Genomic DNA, 21,099 nt, shown 5'->3' on the forward strand with positions numbered 1-21,099 from the left:
TCTCGTTTCGATATCTCGAATCGCCTGTAAGATATGACATTGTTATGACCACATGAGTCACGATGCGCAATGAGGTGAATGGGCGAATTAGACGTGAACGTCCGTCGGATTAAAAAAAACCAAAAACTTAAGGGATTGTTTTGTTGGTAAAATAATGCTTTACAGACAATGCAAGGGGGTCATAGAAAGCTTATTACTACAAGCAAAGAGGACACTGCTGATCATAAGAAGCCGGCCAGTACGAAATATAGGTCTGGAGTTGAGAGAGAAACAGATGGTGAGAATGAATGTGTGGAAGAAAACGTTCTATGAAGGTGAATCACAGATTGAGCGTAAACTGTAAAAGAAGACAGTTGAAGCGTCTCAGATGCTAAAGAAAGATATTGGAAATCAGGCGTACTGATAGGGCATGAAGAGGTTCACGCGGAATCAGCAATGAAAGGACTAAGTGGAAGATCATTTAGGCTTCTGTTGAAAAGCAAATATTTATTTTAGATCTTTCGTGTAGTTTGGAAAGCTATTTCTCTGGCTCTTCCTTTCAAGGCTCTGTATCTACTGTACTAGCTGTAACTCATTTGCCTACCTGTTTGAGTCTGTTCAGGTGTTGTATTGTTCCATGTTTGGTCTTAATGTGGATCGTATTGTTCCTGATATTTGACTTTACTTTCGTTTTTTCTACTGCTTCTTTTTTTAAGTTAATTTGTTCTGCTGCTGTTTCAAAATAATCTTTCATTATTACTTTATCATCCAAAAAATCTGAACAGTGTACTTCCACTCTTGTTATACTCAATCCTTGAAGGTGTAAAAAGTTTTCCAAGTTTTAACTCCTTGCAAAATTCTCATATTATCTTTTCCAGTACACAGAAATACAACATTGATGAGAGTTTCCATTTCTGCCAGTGTGGTAAGTAGCGCGTCGTAGTCGATGAAGAAACGTGAGTAAATGTTCACTTACACTGATTAATCTTATAACACTAGTCTAGCCCTTAATTCAGTGGAATATTACTTGTGCATGCGCGCGCGGGTGTGTGTGTGTTTGTGTGTGTGTGTGTGTGTGTGTGTGTGTGTGTGTGTGTGTGTGTGTGTGTGTGTGTGTAATACTTTCCGCCTTTAAAGGTACTCAATTTTATCAAAACCTAAAAATGTGTTCTTAAATTTTGGTTCTACAACGATGTGATCTGGGTTGAATTACTCCAGTGTCTTAAACCACTGAAGAATAAATGGTAAACATTTGAGTTCATATTTGGATGGCGTAATAATTATGGAATGCAGAGAACTTCGTTATCGAATTCAACTGTAGTTTCTTCGTCGTGTAGGCTGTGCCGCTTGGAAATATTCCTCATTGCTGTCTGTTGCAGCAGGTTCAACTTCTACACTGTTGGTATCTATGTCCATACTAATGCTAAATCTGTAACACTGTCTTGTCTGTATGTCTGAATACGCTTCTCCAAAACAATTTTTATGGGGTTTTCGCAGGTAACTTTAGTATAGTTTGGGGCAGCGCATGACTATTCCACCGAAATTAGACCACGCAAAAAATATATCGCGATTTGAAGTTTTATCTAAAACCGTGCTGTCTGTCTGCTTGAGCATGCTAATCTCTCTCATGCCGTTTTCACAGGTAACATGAGCATAGCTTGGGGCACCGTGTAGGCTGTATTTCATCAAAATCATATTACGGAAAAGAATTTCGTAATTGAAAATTTTATACATACTAATATTATAAACGCGAAATTGACTGTCTGCTACGTTTTCACCACTAACTCGCCAAATCGATTTCGGAGAAATTTTGTATGGTGGTATCCTGAACCTTGAGGAAGAACATGGGCTACGCTACAAAGCATGTACTCCAAGATACTTACTAATTTGCAGATTATGGAAAAAGATATGTAGTCTCTGCAAAAGCTATACTTACACTTTGACTTTCGATCATTATATTTCTGAAAATGCTTTTATTGGTTGTAATGTGTTACACGATACAGTTCAAAGTAATCAATACAGTGCTTCTACAATCTTGAATGTATTTAATCCATTGTTCCACACTATTTGTTGCATGATGCACACGTTGTATAAAGTATAGTTACGTCAGTATCGTGATGCATACGCGCACACTCGTGCTCATGGCCCTCTATAGGCACTGCTCGATGTTGGGACAGCTTTGGAGGAGGGAGGGCGGGACGCCATGTCACGAGCTGTGCTTACCGGAACCAGCAGTCATGTGAGGGCAGCTGACGTTATTGCACACACGTAGGTTACTTGCTCACCATCACTCAACGTAACGCAATACCAATATGTGAGTGCAGCTGCCGGTAACAGTTAGTGAGCTATAAAATTTGCAGGTGTTCTACATATATTTATTCCACTTTCATTGAGCCTAAAATTTTTAATCAGAGTTGCACAAGTACACAGAACATAGTCAGCCAGCATGTATTGTTTCACGTCAAGCAAGCCTGCTTACAAGCCAAAAATACAAAAGATCAAAAGTGTATTAAAGATGCGAAATGAGAAGTACAAAGATAATTATTAACAAAGATCTATTTCTTACATGCCCAAAGATTTATAAGTTATTAATAATTTGTCACAAATGTTTTCATAATACCTTGAAAAATTACACAAACAATAAAGACAATAATAATAATAATAATAATAATAATAATAATAATACTGAATAGAATTTAAGAATTTGACTTTATCCAATGTAAATACATAAAACTGCAACCTTTAATTGCGAACATTTTAGATTAAGCTTTACTGTGACTGTTATTGACATTTAATGAAACAACAAGTTTTCTTTTACCAGTCACTGTTTATTTACTTCCATGAGGCCTTTCAAAGGTTGAAGCCTCCATCATCAGGTGGATTTACATTTGTAAATATGACATTTGTGTGTGTGTCGTGTTATGATGTTTTGGAGGAACTTGTGGCACTGTCTCCAGTGGTCACAGGTTCCTTTCACTGTAAGACATCACAGTATACATGTGATGTCTTACGACAGTGAAAGGAACATGTGACCACTGGAGACAGTGCCACAAGTTCCTCCAAAACATCATAACACGACACACACACACACACACACACACACACACACACACACACACACACCAACCTTTGAAACGCGTCGTGGAAGTAAATAAACAGTGACTGGTAACAGTAAACTTATTGTTAGATTTAAAAACTGCAACCATTAACTTTTTTGAAACATTTATTTCTTCCATGAACCGGTTTTCAGACCTTTTCAGGTACGTTTTCAGATGGTGTACAGCACGTTATATAGCTATTTTAACCATAATGCTGGGGGGCTGGCTCTGTGACAAGAAGATTGAACATGCTGTAATCGGTCGCCATGAGTGTTGTTTATTTGCCAATTTGGATCAAAGATTTAATTTTTTACTTACTGTGACAGTATGAGCGGCTTTTGTTGTTAATATCTATCCATCTTCTTCCATCGTTACGTGGTACCAACTGACCGTCACAATGGAAGCAGACAACAAAAGCTGCCCGTACTGTCGCAGTAACTACAAAATTAAATTTTGGATCGAAATCGGAAGGTAAACAATACTTATGGCAATTAATTAAAGCATGTGCCATCGTCTTATCACAGAGCCAGCACCCAGCATTATGTTTGAAATAGGTATGCAACTTACGGTACACCATCTGAATATGAGCCTGAAAAGGTTCGAAAACCAGTTCATGGAATGAATAACCACTTCTAAAATTGACTGGTTGCAGTTTTATGTCTGTACAATAATAATAATGATTTTGGAACATATACTGCGTTCGAAATTTATGGATTACCTCAGAGAACACGATTAATTGATAAATAGTCAGCATGGATTCAGAAAATATTCTGCTTGCGAAACACATCTAACTCTTTACTCACAAGAAGTAATGTGTGCTATCAACAGGGATCTCAAATTGATTCCATATGTTTATATTTCTGGAAGAGATTCCTCCAAAGCGACTTTTAACCAAATTGCATGTGTAAAGGGTATCGCCTCAGTAGTGCGTTTAGATTCACGAGTTAGGTTCGTATTAACTGACGACAAGTCATCGAGACACACCCAAGGATATGAACCCTTTGCTGTTGCTAATCCATATAAACAATTTAGGAGACAATCTGGGCGGCCCTCTTGTATTGTTTGCAGATGATGCTGTCATTTGCTGCCGTTTTGTAAAGTCAAAAGAGGATCACAAAACTTGCAAAACGATTTAGACAAGATATCTGTATGTCGCGAAAAGTGGCAATTGCCTCTAAATAATGAAAAGTTTGAGGTCATTCACAAACCCTAAAATGTCTCAAATTTCGGATACACGATAAATGACACAAATCTTAAGTGTCAGTCCAATTAAAGACCTGGAGATAACAACTACGAACAACTTAAATTGGAATGTCGTGGGAAAGGCGAACCAAAGACAGAATTTTATTGACAGAACTCTTAGAAGACGCAACAAAACCACTAAAGAGACTGCATAGACTTTAGGCCTGTCCGTGCTCTATTTGAGTGCTGCTGTGCGGTATGGAATGCTTACCAGATAGGATTGACCGAGGAGGTCGAAAAAGTTCAAAGAAGGGCAGCTCGTTTTGTACTATCGCGAAAGGAGGATGTCACAGATATGATTCACGAGTTGGGATGACAGTCATTATATACAAACGTTTTTCCTTGCAACAGGATCTTTTCGCAAAATTTCAGTGACCAATTTTGTTCTCCAAATCCGAAAATATTTTCTTGGCGCGCCCTCGTACACAGTGAGATCTGAATCATTGCAATAAAATAAATCAGAGCTTGCACGGAAACGTGTGTGTGAATTTTTTCTGTACGCTGTTAAAGAGTGGAATGGTAGGGTAATAACTTTAAGATGGTTCGATTGACTTTTTACCAGGCAATTATTATGAATTGCAGACTGGTCATGTAGATGTAAATAACTTTCTAAAATTAAAAAAAAAATGGTGCCATGAATCTGCGACATTTCCTGTCCTCGTATTTTATAAGTGAATATAAATGGGATAATGTTGTACTTTATTATCTGATTAGTCAAAGACCAGAAGCGGATATTCTTGCGATCTCAGAAAAATGTCTGTGTATCGACTGATCTGGTTGTCCAAATGTGATTTTATGTGTAGACTACTCCGAGTATTAGGGTGTATTGACAAGTGCAGTAAATAATAAAAGACTCACTGTTGAGTTCCGTTACAAGGTCCACCTCAGAATTATCTGAGTGTCATAAGGCGAAAGCGTTGTTGTTGTTGTTGTTGTTGTTGTTGTTGTGTGGTCTTCAGTCCAGAGACTGGTTTGATGCAGCTCTCCATGCTACTCTATCCTGTGCAAGCTTCATCATCTCCCAGTACCTACCGCAACCTACATCCTTCTGAATCTGTTTAGTGTATTCATCTCTTGGTCTCCCTCTACGATTTTTACCCTCCACGCTGCACTCCAATACTAAATTGGTGATCCCTTGATGCCTCAGAATATGCCCTACCGAACGATCCCTTCTTCTAGTCAAGTTGTGCCAGAAACTCCTCCCCAATTCTATTCAATACCTCCTCATTAGTTATGTGATCTACCCATCTAATGTTCAGCATTCTTCTGTAGCACCACATTTCCAAAGCTTCTATTCTCTTCTTATCCAAACTATTTACCGTCCATGTTTCACTTCAATACATCGCTACAATCCATACAAATACTTTCAGAAACGACTTCCTGACACTTAAATCTATACTCGATGTTAACAAATTTCTCTTCTTCAGAAACGCTTTCCTTGCCATTGCCACTCTACATTTTACATCCTCTCTACTTCGACCATCATCAGTTATTTTGTTCCCCAAATAACAAAACTCATATACTACTTTAAGCGTCTCATTTCCTGATGTAGTTTCCTCAGCGTCACCCGACTTAATTCGACTACATTCCATTATCCTCGTTTTGCTTTTGTTGATGTTCATCTTATATCCTCCTTTCAAGACACTATCCATTCCGTTCAACTTCTCTTCCAAGTCCTTTGCTTTTTTTTTTTTTTTTTTTTTTGTGGGGTTTTAGGGCGCTCAACTACTGAGGTCATTAGCGCCCAGTCACTGTTGTTAGAGCACAGGGAATCTAGTAAAACTCAAGGGGAGGGGGGACACCAGAAAGACCTAACAAAGATGTAGATAAAATAAGTAAAAAGGTTAGATGTCTTTGGACAAGCCAGTCAAAGTTATAAAACGCAGAACACGAGCAGCTGCTCGAGCGCCATCAGCTAAAATATCCGGTAAAGTAGATGGCAGGGACAGGACAACACGAGACTGACTAAAGCGGGGACACGACAATAAAACATGGCGCACTGTTAATGCCTGACCACAAGGGCACTGCGGGGCTGGGTCACCGGAGAGCAGGTAGCGGTGGCTAAACCGGCAATGCCCAATCCGCAACCTGGTCAGAAGGACCTCCTCTCGCCGAGATGGTCGGGAGGAGGTTGTCCAAGCAGTTGGGAGTGGTTTTACTGCCCGGAGCTTGTTTCCTTGGAGGGATGACCAAGCATCCCACCACAACGACACAAGCCTCTTACAAACATCCCCACGAACGTCAGATGACGGGACACAATGGGAGGCTGGCCGAGGCAGGAGGACTGCAGCCTTGGCTGCAGCATCCGCAGCCTCATTCCCAGGCACTCCTACATGGCCGGGAACCCACAGAAAGCTGACAGGAGAACCATTATCAGCGAAAGAATGGAGGGACTGCTGGATCCGTTGCACCAAGGGATGGACCGGATATGGAGCTCCAAGGCTCTGAAGAGCACTGAGTGAATCGGAGCAGAGTACATACGATGAATGTCGGTGGCGGCAGGCGTACTGAACGGCCTGATGGAGAGAAAAAAGCTCGGCCGTAAAGCTGGAACATTGGTCGAGGAGCCGGTATTTAAAGTTGGCGGCCCCGACGACAAAGGCACAGCCGACACCATCGACAGTTTTGGAGCCATCGGTATAAATAAAGGTGTGACCGGCAAGTCGAGCACTAAGTTCGACAAATCGTGAGCAATACACTGCAGCCGGAGTACCCTCCTTCGGGAGTGATCTGAGGTCGAGATAAATATGAACCGGAGCCTGGAGCCAAGGTGGTGTCGGGCTCTCACCCTCTCTGAAGGTGGTAGGGAGGGTAAAATCCAATTGTCGAAGCAGGCGACGGAAGCGGACTCCGGTGGGCAGCAGGGCAGACACATACAACCCGTACTGACGGTCGAGAGAATCGGCGAAGAAGGACTGGTAAGAGGGGTGGTCAGGCATAGACAACAGCCGGCAGGCATACCGACACAGCAGTACGTCGCGCCGGTAGGTCAATGGTAATTCGGCAGCTTCAGCATAAAGACTCTCGATAGGACTAGTGTAGAAGGCTCCGGTCGCAAGACGTATCCCCCGATGGTGGATGGAGTTGAGCCGGCGTAAGAGGGATGGCCGAGCGGACGAGTAGACGAAGCTCCCATAATCCAGCTTCGATCGGACTATGGACCGATACAAGCGAAGCAGGACAGTGCGATCCGCTCCCCAAGACGAACCACTAAGATCTCTGAGGATATTAAGGGAACGTGTACAACGGGCAGCCAAATAAGAGACATGCGGAGACCAACACAGTTTCCTGTCCAACGTGAGCCCTAGAAACTTAGTTGTTTCCACGAATGGGAGAGCAACGGGACCGAGATGTAAGGATGGCGGAAGGAACGCTTTATATCGCTAAAAGTTGATACAAACCGTCTTCTCTTCAGAGAACCGGAAGCCATTTGCCACGCTCCATGAGTATAGGCTGTCTAGACAACGCTGAAGGCAGCGCTCCAGGAGGCATGTTCTCTGGGCACTGCAGTAGATCGCGAAGTCATCGACAAAGAGAGAGCCTGAGACATTAGGTGGAATTCAATCCATAATTGGATTGATCGCGATGGCAAAAAGGGCTACGCTCAAGACGGAGCCCTGAGGCACTCCGTTCTCCTGGAGGAAGACGTCGGACAATACGGAACCCACACGTACCCTAAACTTTCGATCCGTGAAAAAGGAATCAATAAAAAGGGGCAGGCGACCGCGTAGGCCCCACCTGTGCATAGTGCGGAGGATACCTCCTCTCCAACAGGTATCATAAGCCTTCTCCAAATCGAAGAACACGGCTACCGTTTGGCGCCTTCGCAAAAAGTTGTTCATGATGAATGTCGACAAGGTCACAAAGTGGTCAACAGCGGAGCGGCGGCGACGAAAACCGCATTGGACATTCGTAAGTAGCCGTCGAGATTCAAGAATACAAACTAACCGAGCGTTAACCATGCGCTCCATCACCTTACAGACACAGCTTGTAAGAGAAATGGGGCGGTAACTAGAAGGAAGGTGTCTATCCTTCCCGGGTTTGGGTATAGGAACAACGACGGCGTCACGCCAACGCATGGGGACTTGACCTTCGGTCCAGACGCGATTGTAGGTACGAAGAAGGAAGCTTTTGCCCGCCGGAGAAAGGTGTGCCAGCATCTGAACGTGAATGGCATCTGGCCCCGGAGCAGAGGACCGGGACAGTGCAAGCGCACGTTCGAGTTCCCACATAGTAAAGGGGGCATTATAAGTTTCCAGATTCAGCGAGTGGAAGGAAGGTCGCCGAGCCTCTTCTGCCTCTTTCCTGGGAAGGAAGGCAGGGTGGTAATGGGCGGAGCTTGAAACCTCCGCGAAAAACCGGCCGAAGGCGTTGGAGACAGCCACAGGATCAACGAGGACCTCATTACCTGAGGTCAGGCCAGGTACCGAGGGGTGGGCCTTAATGCCCGACAGCCGGCGCAGGCCACCCCATACGACAGAAGAGGGAGTAAAACTGTTAAAGGAGCTGGTGAAGCCCAACAAGCTTTTTTGCTGTCTTTGATGACTCTACGGCATTGCTCTCGGAGTCGTTTGTATCCAATACAATTCGCCAACGTAGGATGGCGGCGAAAGGTGCGTAAAGCACGTCGTCGAGCACGGATAGCGTCTCTACAAGCCTCGTTCCACCAGGGGACGGAAATGCGACGTGAAGAAGAGGTAGTACGAGGAATGGAACGTTCGGCAGCATTGATGATAACAGCCGTGAGGTATTCGACCTGACTGTCACAACTGAGAAAATCGTGGTCCGGAAAGGTCGCCAGGGAGGAGTAAAGTCCCCAGTCAGCTTTCGGTATGTTCCAGCTCGAAGGACGTGGGGATGGGGTGTGGTGCAGGAGACGAACGACACAGGGGAAGTGGTCGCTCGAATAGGTGTCAGAAAGGACATACCACTCGAACCGACGGGCAAGAGTGGTAGAGCAGATCGAGAGGTCCAAGTGAGAGTAGGTACGAGTAGAGTCCGAGAGGAAAGTCGGGGCGCCAGTATTGAGGCAGACAAGATTGAGATGGTTGAAGACATCCGCCAAGAGTGAGCCTCTTTGACAGGATGCAGGAGAGCCCCAAAGGGGATGATGGGCATTGAAGTCGCCAAACAATAAAAACGGCGGGGGATGCTGAACGATCAGGTGCATCATATCAGCCCGACTAACAGCAGATGACGATGGAGTGTAGATGATACAAACTGAAAAAGTAAGAGCAGAAAGAGTAACACGGACAGCTATGGCTTGGAGTGGGGTGGTCAATGGGATGGGATGGTAAGAGACAATGTCCCGAACGAGCAACATGACCACACCATGAGCTGGGATACCATCCACAGGGGTATAGTGGGTAAAGGCAATACGATCAGTCAGGCGCAACTTGGTTTCCTGGAGACCAAGGACGAGAGGACAGTGCAGACGGAGGAGCAGTTGTAATTCCTCCTGATTAGATCGAATACCTGTTATGTTCCAATGTAACAAGGCCATCGCTAGTCAAAAAAGAGGGGGAACGAGACGGGGGAAGAGGTCACCTCGACGGCCGCGGAGGGCCAGGTTTCGAGGGAACAACGCTACAACCGGCGGGAGGCAGATCCTGTTCCATCGAGTCGTCGCCAGCTGCGGCCGCTGTCCCTGGTTGTGTAGGAGAGGCAGCATCATTTGCCGACGAGAGGCCAGCTGAGCGCCTGGCAGCAGAGCGTCCCGGCGAAACTGAGGACGGCCGGGAGCAGCGACTCACGGATGGAGCGTCAGACGAAACGCGCCGGGGTGGAGAGGGGGATAGAGACTTCTTCTTAGAGGCCTTCTTGGAAGTCCGAGAAGGCGCAGGGATGGTGGGCTGGACCCGAAGAAGGTCCTCACGCGCGGGGTCCGTTTTGGAACGCCGGACCTCGAAAGCTGGGGTCCGGAACGTTTCCCCGATGGACGCCTGAGAAGAGGATCGCTTCTCAGGCGGCGGGGGGGAGGAGGAGGAAGAGGAAGTGTGGCCCCTGGGGGCAGAGGGGGCGGGGGCCACGGGGGAGGAGGATTTGGAAGGGAGGGATTTGGGAGGCGGAGGCAGAGACCCCGGATGGGGGGAGGAGGCGGAGGAGGGACAGGGTACCACGGAAGGAGTGGACACAACTGAGGCAAATGAATTGGTCAACGGCACGGGATGGAGGCGGTCATACTTCTTCCTGGCCTCAGAATAAGAGAGACGATCCAAAGTTTTGAGTTCTTGTATCTTCTTCTACTTCTGATATGCGGGGCAGTCTGAGGATCTAGGCGAGTGGATGCCAGGACAATTAACGCACCGAGGTGGTGGGGTGCATGTATGTTCCTCACAAAGAGGACGTCCACAATCGCCACAAAGGGGCTCAGCCTCACACCGTGACGACATGTGCCCAAAGCGCAAACACCGAAAACAGCGCATAGGAGGCGGAACGTAAGGTCGCACGTCGCACCGGTAGCACATCACCTTTACCTTCTCCGGGAGAACGTCCCCCTCGAAGGCGAGGATAAAGGCCCCGGTGTCGATGCGACGGTCTTTGGGGCCGCGCTGGACTCGCCAGACGAAATGCACGCCTCGGCGCTCCAGGTTGGCCCTGAGCTCCTCATCAGATTGCAGCAGGAGGTCCCGATGAAAAATAACCCCCTGCGTCCTATTTAGTGCCAGATGCGGGACAATGGACACTGGGATGTCCCCTAGGCGGTCGCACGCCTGGAGCGTCGCCGACTGTGTGGCGGAGGTGGTCTTTAGAAGAACGGACCCCGAACGCATCTTACTGAGAGCCTCGATTTCCCCGAAGATGTCCTCAATGTGCTGAACAAAGAACATGGGCTTGGAGATGGCGAACGTCCCCCCATCGGTTCGAGAACAGACCAAATAGCGGGGGAAGTACTTCGCCCCAAGCCGGCGGGCCTGTCCCTCCTCCCAGGGAGTGGCCAAGGGGGAAAGGGCAGGAGAACCAGAACTATAAACAGTACCTTTCCTTTTGAAAGACTCGGCCGCAGAGCGACCTGATACGTGTTGACGTTTCATCTGCGAAACGTCCGCCCCGATACCACCCACTCCGACCAGGGGCTGTCCCCACGGGCGCCACCCAGCCTCAGCAAGGGCCACCTGGCAGGATGACCGTTGCCGGGAGTCCTGATGCCCCAAGGAGACGGGCATCTACTCCTTGGCCGACGTGGGGAGGGTGCAGCTCAGGTATCGGCAGTACGATCCCTGTGTTGTCAGGGAGCTACAACCTAGAGGGTACATGACGACCCCACCACAACGGGCTGGCTACCGTGCTGGATTTCTGGTGCCATGGAAAGTCCATCATGATCGTAGGCGCAGATGGGGACGCACTATGGGCGTAACTTGTACAACCCATCAGGCGTTTAGGCCCAATTTGAGGAATAGTGGGTATGGTTACAACGCTGGTACAATGCTGAGTGCCAAGGTCTTAGTGCACTGAGGACCAGTGGTACACCACGTAAGGCGTCCTTCCCCAAAAGGCTCGTACTTCTGTAGAATTTTGAAAAATGGAGGTCAAACCCCAAGGGGGACCATCACATGGAAGGCCGAAACGGTTGAAACTCCTTTTAGTCGCCTCTTACGACAGGCAGGAATACCTCGGGCCTATTCTAACCCCCGAACCTGCAGGGGGGAAGTCCTTTGCTGTCTCTGATACAATTACAAAGTCATCGGCGAACCTCAAAGTTTTTATTTCTTCTCCATGGATTTTAATACCTACTCCGAATTTTTCTTTTGTTTCCTTTACTACTTGCTCAATATACAGATTGAATAACATTGGGGATAGGCTACAAACCTGTTTCACTCCCTTCCCAACCACTGCTTCCCTTTCATTTCCCTAGACTCTTGTAACTGCCATCTGGTTTCTGTACAAATTGTAAATAGCCTTTCGCTCCCTGTATTTTACCCCTGCCACCTTCAGAGAGTATTCCAATCAACATTGTCAAAAGCTTTTTCTAAGTCTACAAATGCTAGAAAAGTAGGTTTGCCTTTCCTTGACCTATCTTCTAATTTAAGTCGTAGGGTCAGTATTGCCTCAGTGTTCCAATATTTGTACGGAATCCAAACTGATCTTCCCCGAGGTCGCCTTAAGGCAGTCTTTGTGCGTGCACCATCCATGGCATCTGACCGTAGCTGTGTTGCATTTCTCTGGCGGCTGGCCATGCTGTGTGGCCGCCTCCCTGTGCATGGCTGCGTGTCATGTATTTAGGTGGCCACAGGAAGGCACCTCTCAACAACAGAGACCGTCCAATAGCACAGTAAACGAATATTCAATACCACGAAGTTTCACTCCAATGGCCGACTGGCAGCTCGCCCCTGTAAAGCACTACATGGGTAGTTTTTGGAGGAGATCGAAGACGAAATAGGTGAGGAAAAGACGTGGTATTGGGCGACTAACAGAACCTTAAAAAAGGAAGCGACTGACTTTTGCAGCAAAGGAATAGCCATAAGAACTAACGCCACGAAGGTCGAAAAACGAGAAATCAGCAGAAGATCCAAGGTGCAGACTATGCGAAGATGAAACAACTGCCCCCATCTTGAGCTGCTGCACAAGGATCGCTCAGACTGATTACAGGCAGAGGCACAAATGGTTCATCGGACCTTACGCCAAAATTACGATCTGCCAGTGGCATGAAACTGGTGGGATATACGGACCAAGAAACGTTGTCCAAAACGAACATGCCAGACTATTGTGACGCTTCCGATTTCCGACAAATCTAACGCTGGAACAAAAGATACCAGACATCACAAACGAGGAGGAAAAGCGTGGATTATTCAGGTTGCTATCGCAGGTGATTACAGAATCGACTATAAACAATTTTAAAGACTTCCAATATAGGATGACGCGAAAATCAAACTACTGTGAGTCTGGCGTAAAGCAACGAAAGTAGTCCCAATGATTCTCTTCACACTCGTAGCTGACAGTGGGTTCTTCAGAACCATATGACTCATAAAATACCAATCTGACAACTACAAAAAGCCACTTTAGTGGGATCTGCAGGAAATACCCGATAATACAAGGGGGCGATCAAAAAGTTTCCGTCTGAAGGCCATACAGACCATATGAGTGAAAATTACCGTAAGAACTGAGGCAGTCATCCCACCGACGCACCACGTTGGTGACACCCGTTTGATGAAACACCACGTCGTCATGCGTGGAAAGTTTGGACCCCGCGTGTCAAGGGAAATAGAAACGCGGTGCCCTCCAAATGTCGTCGTCGATGCAAGTGTGAGTGGGAAGATGACGGAACATCTGAAGACGTTTTTTCTGTCAGTTTTGAATCCACATTTGTCGAGCAAGTCATTAGTACTTTGTGAATCCTGGTCTGGTCATAAGGATGAACGAGTACTACTGGAAGAATCTGGCGGAAAATATGTAGATTTAAAAATCATTCCGGCTAAAACTACAAAATATGCACAACCTCTGGATGTGTATTTCTTCAGGCAATGTAAAATATAAACCAAGAGAATAACAGACTTCATTAAACTACGTTCCAGTAATATGCAGCCGAAATTGCACGACAGATGCTTTATCGTGAATATGCATTCTGTCATTTACAATCAGTTATCTGCGGGAATATACAGACCAATGCTTCGTTACGCGCGGCAGAACGCTGGCTACGATATTGGTGAACCAGTGAACAACTTCGAAAGTGTCATTGACGTGGCGTTCAACACTGATATTACAGAATGTGCAAATACGCCATGCGATCAACTTGCATTTCTTCACTGTGCGTTTTGCAGTCATTCGTATTGCTCGGAGCATTTTATTGACATTCCGCATTTCCATGTATAGTTAAGATTGCTGCATTGCGTATGGCGTCTACAATTACATGTACAGTGATATCTAGAGCACGACGGCAGAGTTTTGCAGAAAAACGACACCTACCAGCACATTCAGAGGTACATAATGGTCCTGTAACCAAACGTTTACACAGATCTGTTTTTTCGAGCCCAAGTACTTTCCTGGTTAGTGTGCTCACTGGCGCCACTACGTTTGCTCGCCTTGTCTGTTCGTGAGTGGCAGCAGCAGTGCTTATCGATAAACGCGTACTGTGGTACCATCTTTGGAGCGGCCTCTAGTATTTCCGGGTCGTCGTGTGTCGAGCTAGTGGAGTTGGGACGGAGCAGTAGTGAGGTCCGGACAGCCAGTACTCGCCCGACTGCTGGCGACACACATGCACTGTCCGACAGAAGGATGTGGTCGCGAGAGTGCACGGCCACGCCGAGGACCGGATTCAATGAGTTTTAGTTGGATGGACCGTCATATTCGAGTAGTGCAACTTTCACCTGTGTGTGTGTGTGTGTGTGTGTGTGTGTGTGTGTGTGTGTGTGTGTGTGTGTGTGTGTCCGCCCGTCAAAGTGGACGACTTGCATTTGGTCCTCAGAACGCTTCTGGTTTCTCTGTGTTCGTGCCGACTTACAATTCGTCCGTGTTGTTTCACAGTTACTGGTTTTGGTATTGTGAGCAGTTGGTGGAATTGTTTTCCCAGATCCGTGTGTTTCTTGTGGTTTTGAATGAGCAGTTTTTTAATGCTGTCTGCGTACTGGATTTGGTGAGGACTTCCTAACGGAGATCAGTTGGTTGGGGCGCAGCAGCGAGCAGGTCCGTGCAGCGTGAGGGCAAGCCGGGGCCGCTGGCGGGGTGCTGCCACTGCTGGATCGAGGAGGGGTAGCTGCGAGAGCGACGACCTCGTTCCACCCTGGACGTTTAAGTTGAATGAAGAGTTAGCTGCTAATGCAACCTCGACTATTCTATCTCGCCTTTGGTCGGCGGGTTGTTGCTCCCAGGGCCGCTGAGCCTGGCGGCAACGAGTGAAGTTTTTCGAGGCGGTGAAATATTGCAGCTGTCTTTCTCTATTTGTCATTCATCATTGAATTTAGTATTATTCTTATTAGTGGAGTGCAACCAGCGGTATTTTCTGTCTTGTGGCCGCTAACACCCCAGTTACCTGCCCTGGAGGTTAGCGTACTTTTCCGGCCGTGTGCCTTTACTCGTCGTGTTGAGGCTGTCCGACACGGGTTGTAGTTCGACAGCCTCTTGTGTTGTACTGTGCATATTTTGGGAGGTCTACCTCGATTCTAGTGTTTCCTTCGGCCTTGGGTGTTTTCTGGAGACGTAGTGCTGCCTGCCTCTTCGCCCCTGTTTAAAAATATTCCATCGTTGTACCGGTGATCGGGCTTTAGGCGGATTGGTTAGTCGGTCGATCGGCGCTTAAGCTGCCCCTAGTTTGAGTTGCCATCCTGTTACATGACTACAGTTCTTAGCCGCCTGTCTCACCTTACCTCATGTTTGAGTTACCTTCCCAGGCCGACCGTTGAAACACTAGCTGAGAACTGCTTGGCCTGGTTCCTTAGATTGTGATGTTGTTTTAACGGTATTTGTAATTTTCTAATTATTGTTGGTTCAGCCGAGCAATAATTTCACTTCTTTCGCAATAAGGACTTCATCCGTGTTACACTTAGTTTTAAAACGAAGTATTTATCTTAATATGTGCTATTTGGAGGTGTTCTTTTGACCTCTAATTCAAGCCTTCAGCCGTTCATTAATTGAGATTATTGTTGGTGGCCTTCGGCCCCAAAATTGTGCAAATTTCCCCGTGATAAGGCCTTCTGCCGTCAGAGTCAATTTTGTGTCTTTTTTTAATTTCTTTGAATAAAGTTTACGTATTTCTTCTGCAACCGAGAGTAACTGATTACAGGCCCGTCCACAATCGTAACCTTATCCCTCACCATCCTGTGAATCCAGGTCTCAAAAATATTAACAGCACGTTGGTGCTGTTTGGACGCTTATGGTAATAACGTCGTAATAGTCAACGTTTCCACATTTAACTCACGCTCGTCGGAAATACACGAATGCCAAAGTAATCCCATGTTTGCATATCAGTGCTTATACACGCGCATAGCAGTAGCGACACGTTGCATAAACGCTGCAGCAAAGCCCTCAAAAGGAAACTTCCAGTTCGCTCCTCGACAACTGAAGCGACACTAGCGCTCCAAGGGGTGAGAAGGCAGACAATCAAACGCATCGTAAGCAAAATGTTTGTTTTTGATTAATTTCTACTTGATTAACGAAATAGTAGTTTTATTTATGCGTTGCATGAGTTAGTGAATTACCAAGATAAATGAATTACTGTGAAATACATGTAAAAACAACCGAATCAAGGTGATTCTATGACATAAGCTACAATTTATTCATGAAGAAATACTTTCGAATGTGTGCGTATCGGCAGCTTACTCCCCTGGAGACAAGAGAATGTAAACACATACTTCAAGCATGAGAAGCATATATTTCTAGTGTTGTCTGTCGTTATTATCATACGTACTTTCCTTAATGTATGGAAGTGAAACATGGACGATAAAAAGTTTAGACAAGAAGAGAATAGAAGCTTTCGAAATGTGGTGCTACAGAAGAATGCTGAAGATTAGATGGGTAGATCACATAACTAATGAGGAAGTATTGAATAGAACTGGGGAGAAGAGGAGCTTGTGGCACAACTTGACTAGAAGAAGGGATTGGTTGGTAGGACATGTTCTGAGGCATCAAAGGATTACCAATTTAGTACTGGAGGGCAGCGTGGAGGGTAAAAATCGTAGAGGGAGACCAAGAGATGAATACACTAAGCAGATTCAGAAGGATGTAGGCTGCAGTAGGTACTGGGAGATGAAGAAGCTCGCACAGGATAGGGTAGCATGGACAGCTGCATCAAACCAGTCTCAGGACTGAAGACAACAACAACAACAACAACAACAATGATTCGTTAATTCTTAACATTACACTCAACTTTCTAACACAGAAATATTTTTTAAAAAGTAATTGATTTTGATTCAAAAGTGAATTTATTGAAGATTGTTGCCGTTTGTGGCTCAGATGTAGCAATAATTGCGGAACTGGTTTCTTGTGTGTAGGGAAACTGTTGTTGCTTTTGACATTTTATCGTCACCTCTCTGTGTGGTTTTTCTTTAAGCAACCGGAGTGGTGACTGATTCAGTAGTTTAAATAATGTAGATAATACATTCTACGTAGGTTTCCCACGTCCACATCAACTGATTTGGCTGAAAGTGTAGCGAACAGAACTCCACTGTGTTGGGTAGATATACGCCTTTCAGCAGAAGGTCCTCTTCTGGTGTTTACTTGCAGTTTTTTGCTATTGAAGGAAAACGAAACTATTTAATAAATATACAACACAAGAGAATCGTAAATAATCTGTCCTGTAATGCAACGTTTCATAACTCCCTGGGTCCGCAGAAAACAAAAGAATAACACATGTGACGTCACTTCTTAGTTGTTATCAATTTTTATGACACTACATACACTCTGTATTACGAAACTGTGTTACAAATCTTTATAAACAATAGTATTCGCACTCATTCGATATCGTATTCAGTGGGACGCTTGGTACGCTGCCATCGCTGCGGTTAACGAAACCGAGGCAGTGACGCGACTGTTAACGGTGTACCAACGGTTCCGAACGTTTCTGAAACCATTACCTCTGAGTTTTATCAGATGTCAGCTAGTACGCCCCTTTCCCGCCCCCTCCACACACACACACACACACACACACACACACACACACACACACACACACACACACACACACACACACACACACACACCATAACTACTAATAATTAATGTTCAGAATGAAAAATAGTTGCCTTTGAACACTTTAATTTTTAAAACTGCGAAAGATAAACGAAATATAGTTTTTGTAGGCCGTACTAGAGCAGAAGAGCCACTGGGACAATCGATACTATTTACATCTAACCCTTTTCGTTCCCTCCCTCTTTTTTTCCCCCATAAAAGAAAGGCTATCCACACTGAGGTTGGACATTTGTAATTAAACACCACTTCTCTCCCTACTAACATTTGTTTCATCCACACTTTACACCCCATTTAAAATAAAAAAAAAATGTGTACAATAACTATGTCTGTATATCACTTGATTGTTGGGTTCCTTACTTCTGAACTGGTAAAAATTGGAAAACTATTAGCTGCCAGTGCATTACGTAGGACCACTGGTACTACTACTACTACTACTACTACTACTACTACTACTACTATTAATAATAATAATAATAATAATAATAATAATAATAATAATACCCTGTAGGTCCTATGGCACTGCGGTACCTATTACAAAGTTATTGTTGTGTTGTACTATCAATTAGTTCATTTACTATTTTGAAACTTATAACGAAGCAATATCTGATCAGTTCTGGGAGCGACGTACAACTTGGAGAAGGCATTTCCATGAGATATTTAAACATATGTGATTTCTATGTCTCAATTTTACTTTTATAGATGCATCGTACAACGTATGTGTGTAGGGGGTGTACTATTTGAGGGAGATGATAAAATTGTTAAATTATAGCCCCACCACATTGCATCACATGTTAATGCTAGTATTCGAAAACAAAAATGCTTATTGGTAACTTTTATAATCAGCATGAAACTCGTGAAGTAGTGAGAATAGTAATGGACTACTAAAAATAATTTACACTACTGGCCATTAAAATTGCTACACCACGAAGATGGCGTGCTACAGACGCGAGATTTAACCGACAGGAAGAACATGCTGTCATATGCAAATGATCAGCTTTTCAGAGCATTCACACAAGGTTGGCGCCGGTGGCGACACCTACAACGTGCTGACACGAGGAAAATTTCCAACCGATTTCTCATACACAAACAACGGTTGACCGGCGTTGCCTGGTGAAACGTTGTTGTGATGCCTCGTGTAAGGAGGAGAAATGCGTACCATCACGTTTCCGACTTTGATAAAGGTCGGATTGTATCCTATCGCGACATTGCTGCTCGCGTTGGTCGAGATCCAATGACTGTTAGCAGAATATGGAATTGGTGGGTTCAGGAGGGTAATACTGAACGCCGTGCTGGATCCCAACGGCCTAGTATCACTAGCAGTCTAGATGACAGGCATCTTACCCACATGGCTGTAACGGATTGTGCAGCCACGTCTCGATCCCTGAGTCAACAAATGGGGACGTTTGCAAGACAACAACCATCTGCACCAACAGTTCGACGACGTTTGCAGCAGCATGGACTATCAGCTCGGAGACCATGGCTGCGGTTACCCTTGACGCTGTATCACAGACAGGAGCGCCTGCCATGGTGTACTCAACGACGAACCTGGGAGCACGAATGGCAAAATGTCAATTTTTTCGGATGAATCCAGGTTCTGTTTACAGTATAATAATGGTTGCATCCGTGTTTGGCGACATCGCGGTGAACGCACATTGGAAGCGTGTATTCGTCATCGCCATACTGGCTATCACCCGGCGTGATGGTATGGGGTGCCATTGGTTACACGTCTCGGTTCACCTCTTCTTCATATTGACGGCACTTTGAACAGTGGACGCTACATTTCAAATGTGTTACGACCCGTGGTTCTACCCTTCATTCGTTCCCTTCGAAACCCTACGTTTCAGCAGGATAACGCACGACCGCATGTTGCGGGCCTTTCTGGATACAGAAAATGTTGGACTGCTGCCCTGGCCAGCACATTCTCCAGATCTCTCACCAACTGAAAACGTCTGATCAATGGTGGCCAAGCAACTGGCCAATCAGTACTCTTGATGAACAGTGGTATCGTGGTGAAGCTGCATGGGCAGCTGTACCTGTACACGCCATCCAAGCTCTGTTTGAGTCTATGCCCAGGCGTATCAAGGCCGTTATTACGGCCAGAGGAGGTTGTTCTGGGTACTGATTTCTCAGGATCTATGCACCCACATTGCGTGAAAATGTAATCACATGTCAGTTCTACTATAATATATTTGTCCAATGAATACCCGTTTATCATCTGCATTTCTTCTTGGTTTAGGAATTTTAATGGCCAGTAGTGTGGTTTAATGACAGAAATAAAGTTTAAATTTTCTGTTTTTACCCCTCATAAAATTACATTTTACCCCTAACTGGGAACCACTGCATTGCACTGTTCTAGTACGCAGGGTCTTCAGGAAGTTACACATGTCGTCCCACGATGAGACCACTGGGCAACCGGGGTATCGCATTGTCAGAAGAGAGTACGTGTTGCGGGTATGTCGCAGACAGGGCTCTGCTGTGGTAACAGGTGCGTCACAGCGCGCAAGTTAAATGGCGGAACAACCGGAAACGTACTCCAAAGTTTGAGTACGCGGAACAGTACGGTTCTTGTGAGCAAAGCGCTGAGTTTTACTCCGATTCAACTTGAACTTCTGACGGTGCGTGGACCAAACGCGACGACGCGTCCAGCCACAGTGAAATAGTGTCGGCAATGTGACCAAGGCCGCTGCTTATAGAGACTCGCTGACTGTGCTGGAAAATAATGGCGCGCACCTGAGTCGCTTTGAAGCTTACTGCAGCACTCAGCTGCCAACATTCTGTGTAACTAGTATTTTAAGTCCTTTCGTTGAAAGGTCTCTGTTGGATTCCTTTCATGTTAATTTTTTAAAACTGTTGTCATTTACGGCATACATCCCACTTCTAAATTTACTGTGGTGTTTCTGACTATCTGGGAGGAGACTGAGCAGTGGAACGTGTTACTTTTGCACATAATCAAGAACGATCTGTCACACTACTACATTTTAAAACACAGTTTATATGTAATTCATGTCACACAGTCTCATATGGAACCTACATCCGCTTTCTTTTATATAGTGTATATGATAAGAAACTGTCATCCCCCTTCCCTTCTGTGTGAAAGGATGAATGAGCAAATGTATGTCTAGTTGCATGCTTGATGGTACCAGACAAGCCTGTCTGCTAG

This window comes from Schistocerca nitens, chromosome 12 (assembly GCF_023898315.1).
Source record: "Schistocerca nitens isolate TAMUIC-IGC-003100 chromosome 12, iqSchNite1.1, whole genome shotgun sequence".
Classification (NCBI taxonomy): Eukaryota; Metazoa; Arthropoda; class Insecta; order Orthoptera; family Acrididae; genus Schistocerca; species Schistocerca nitens.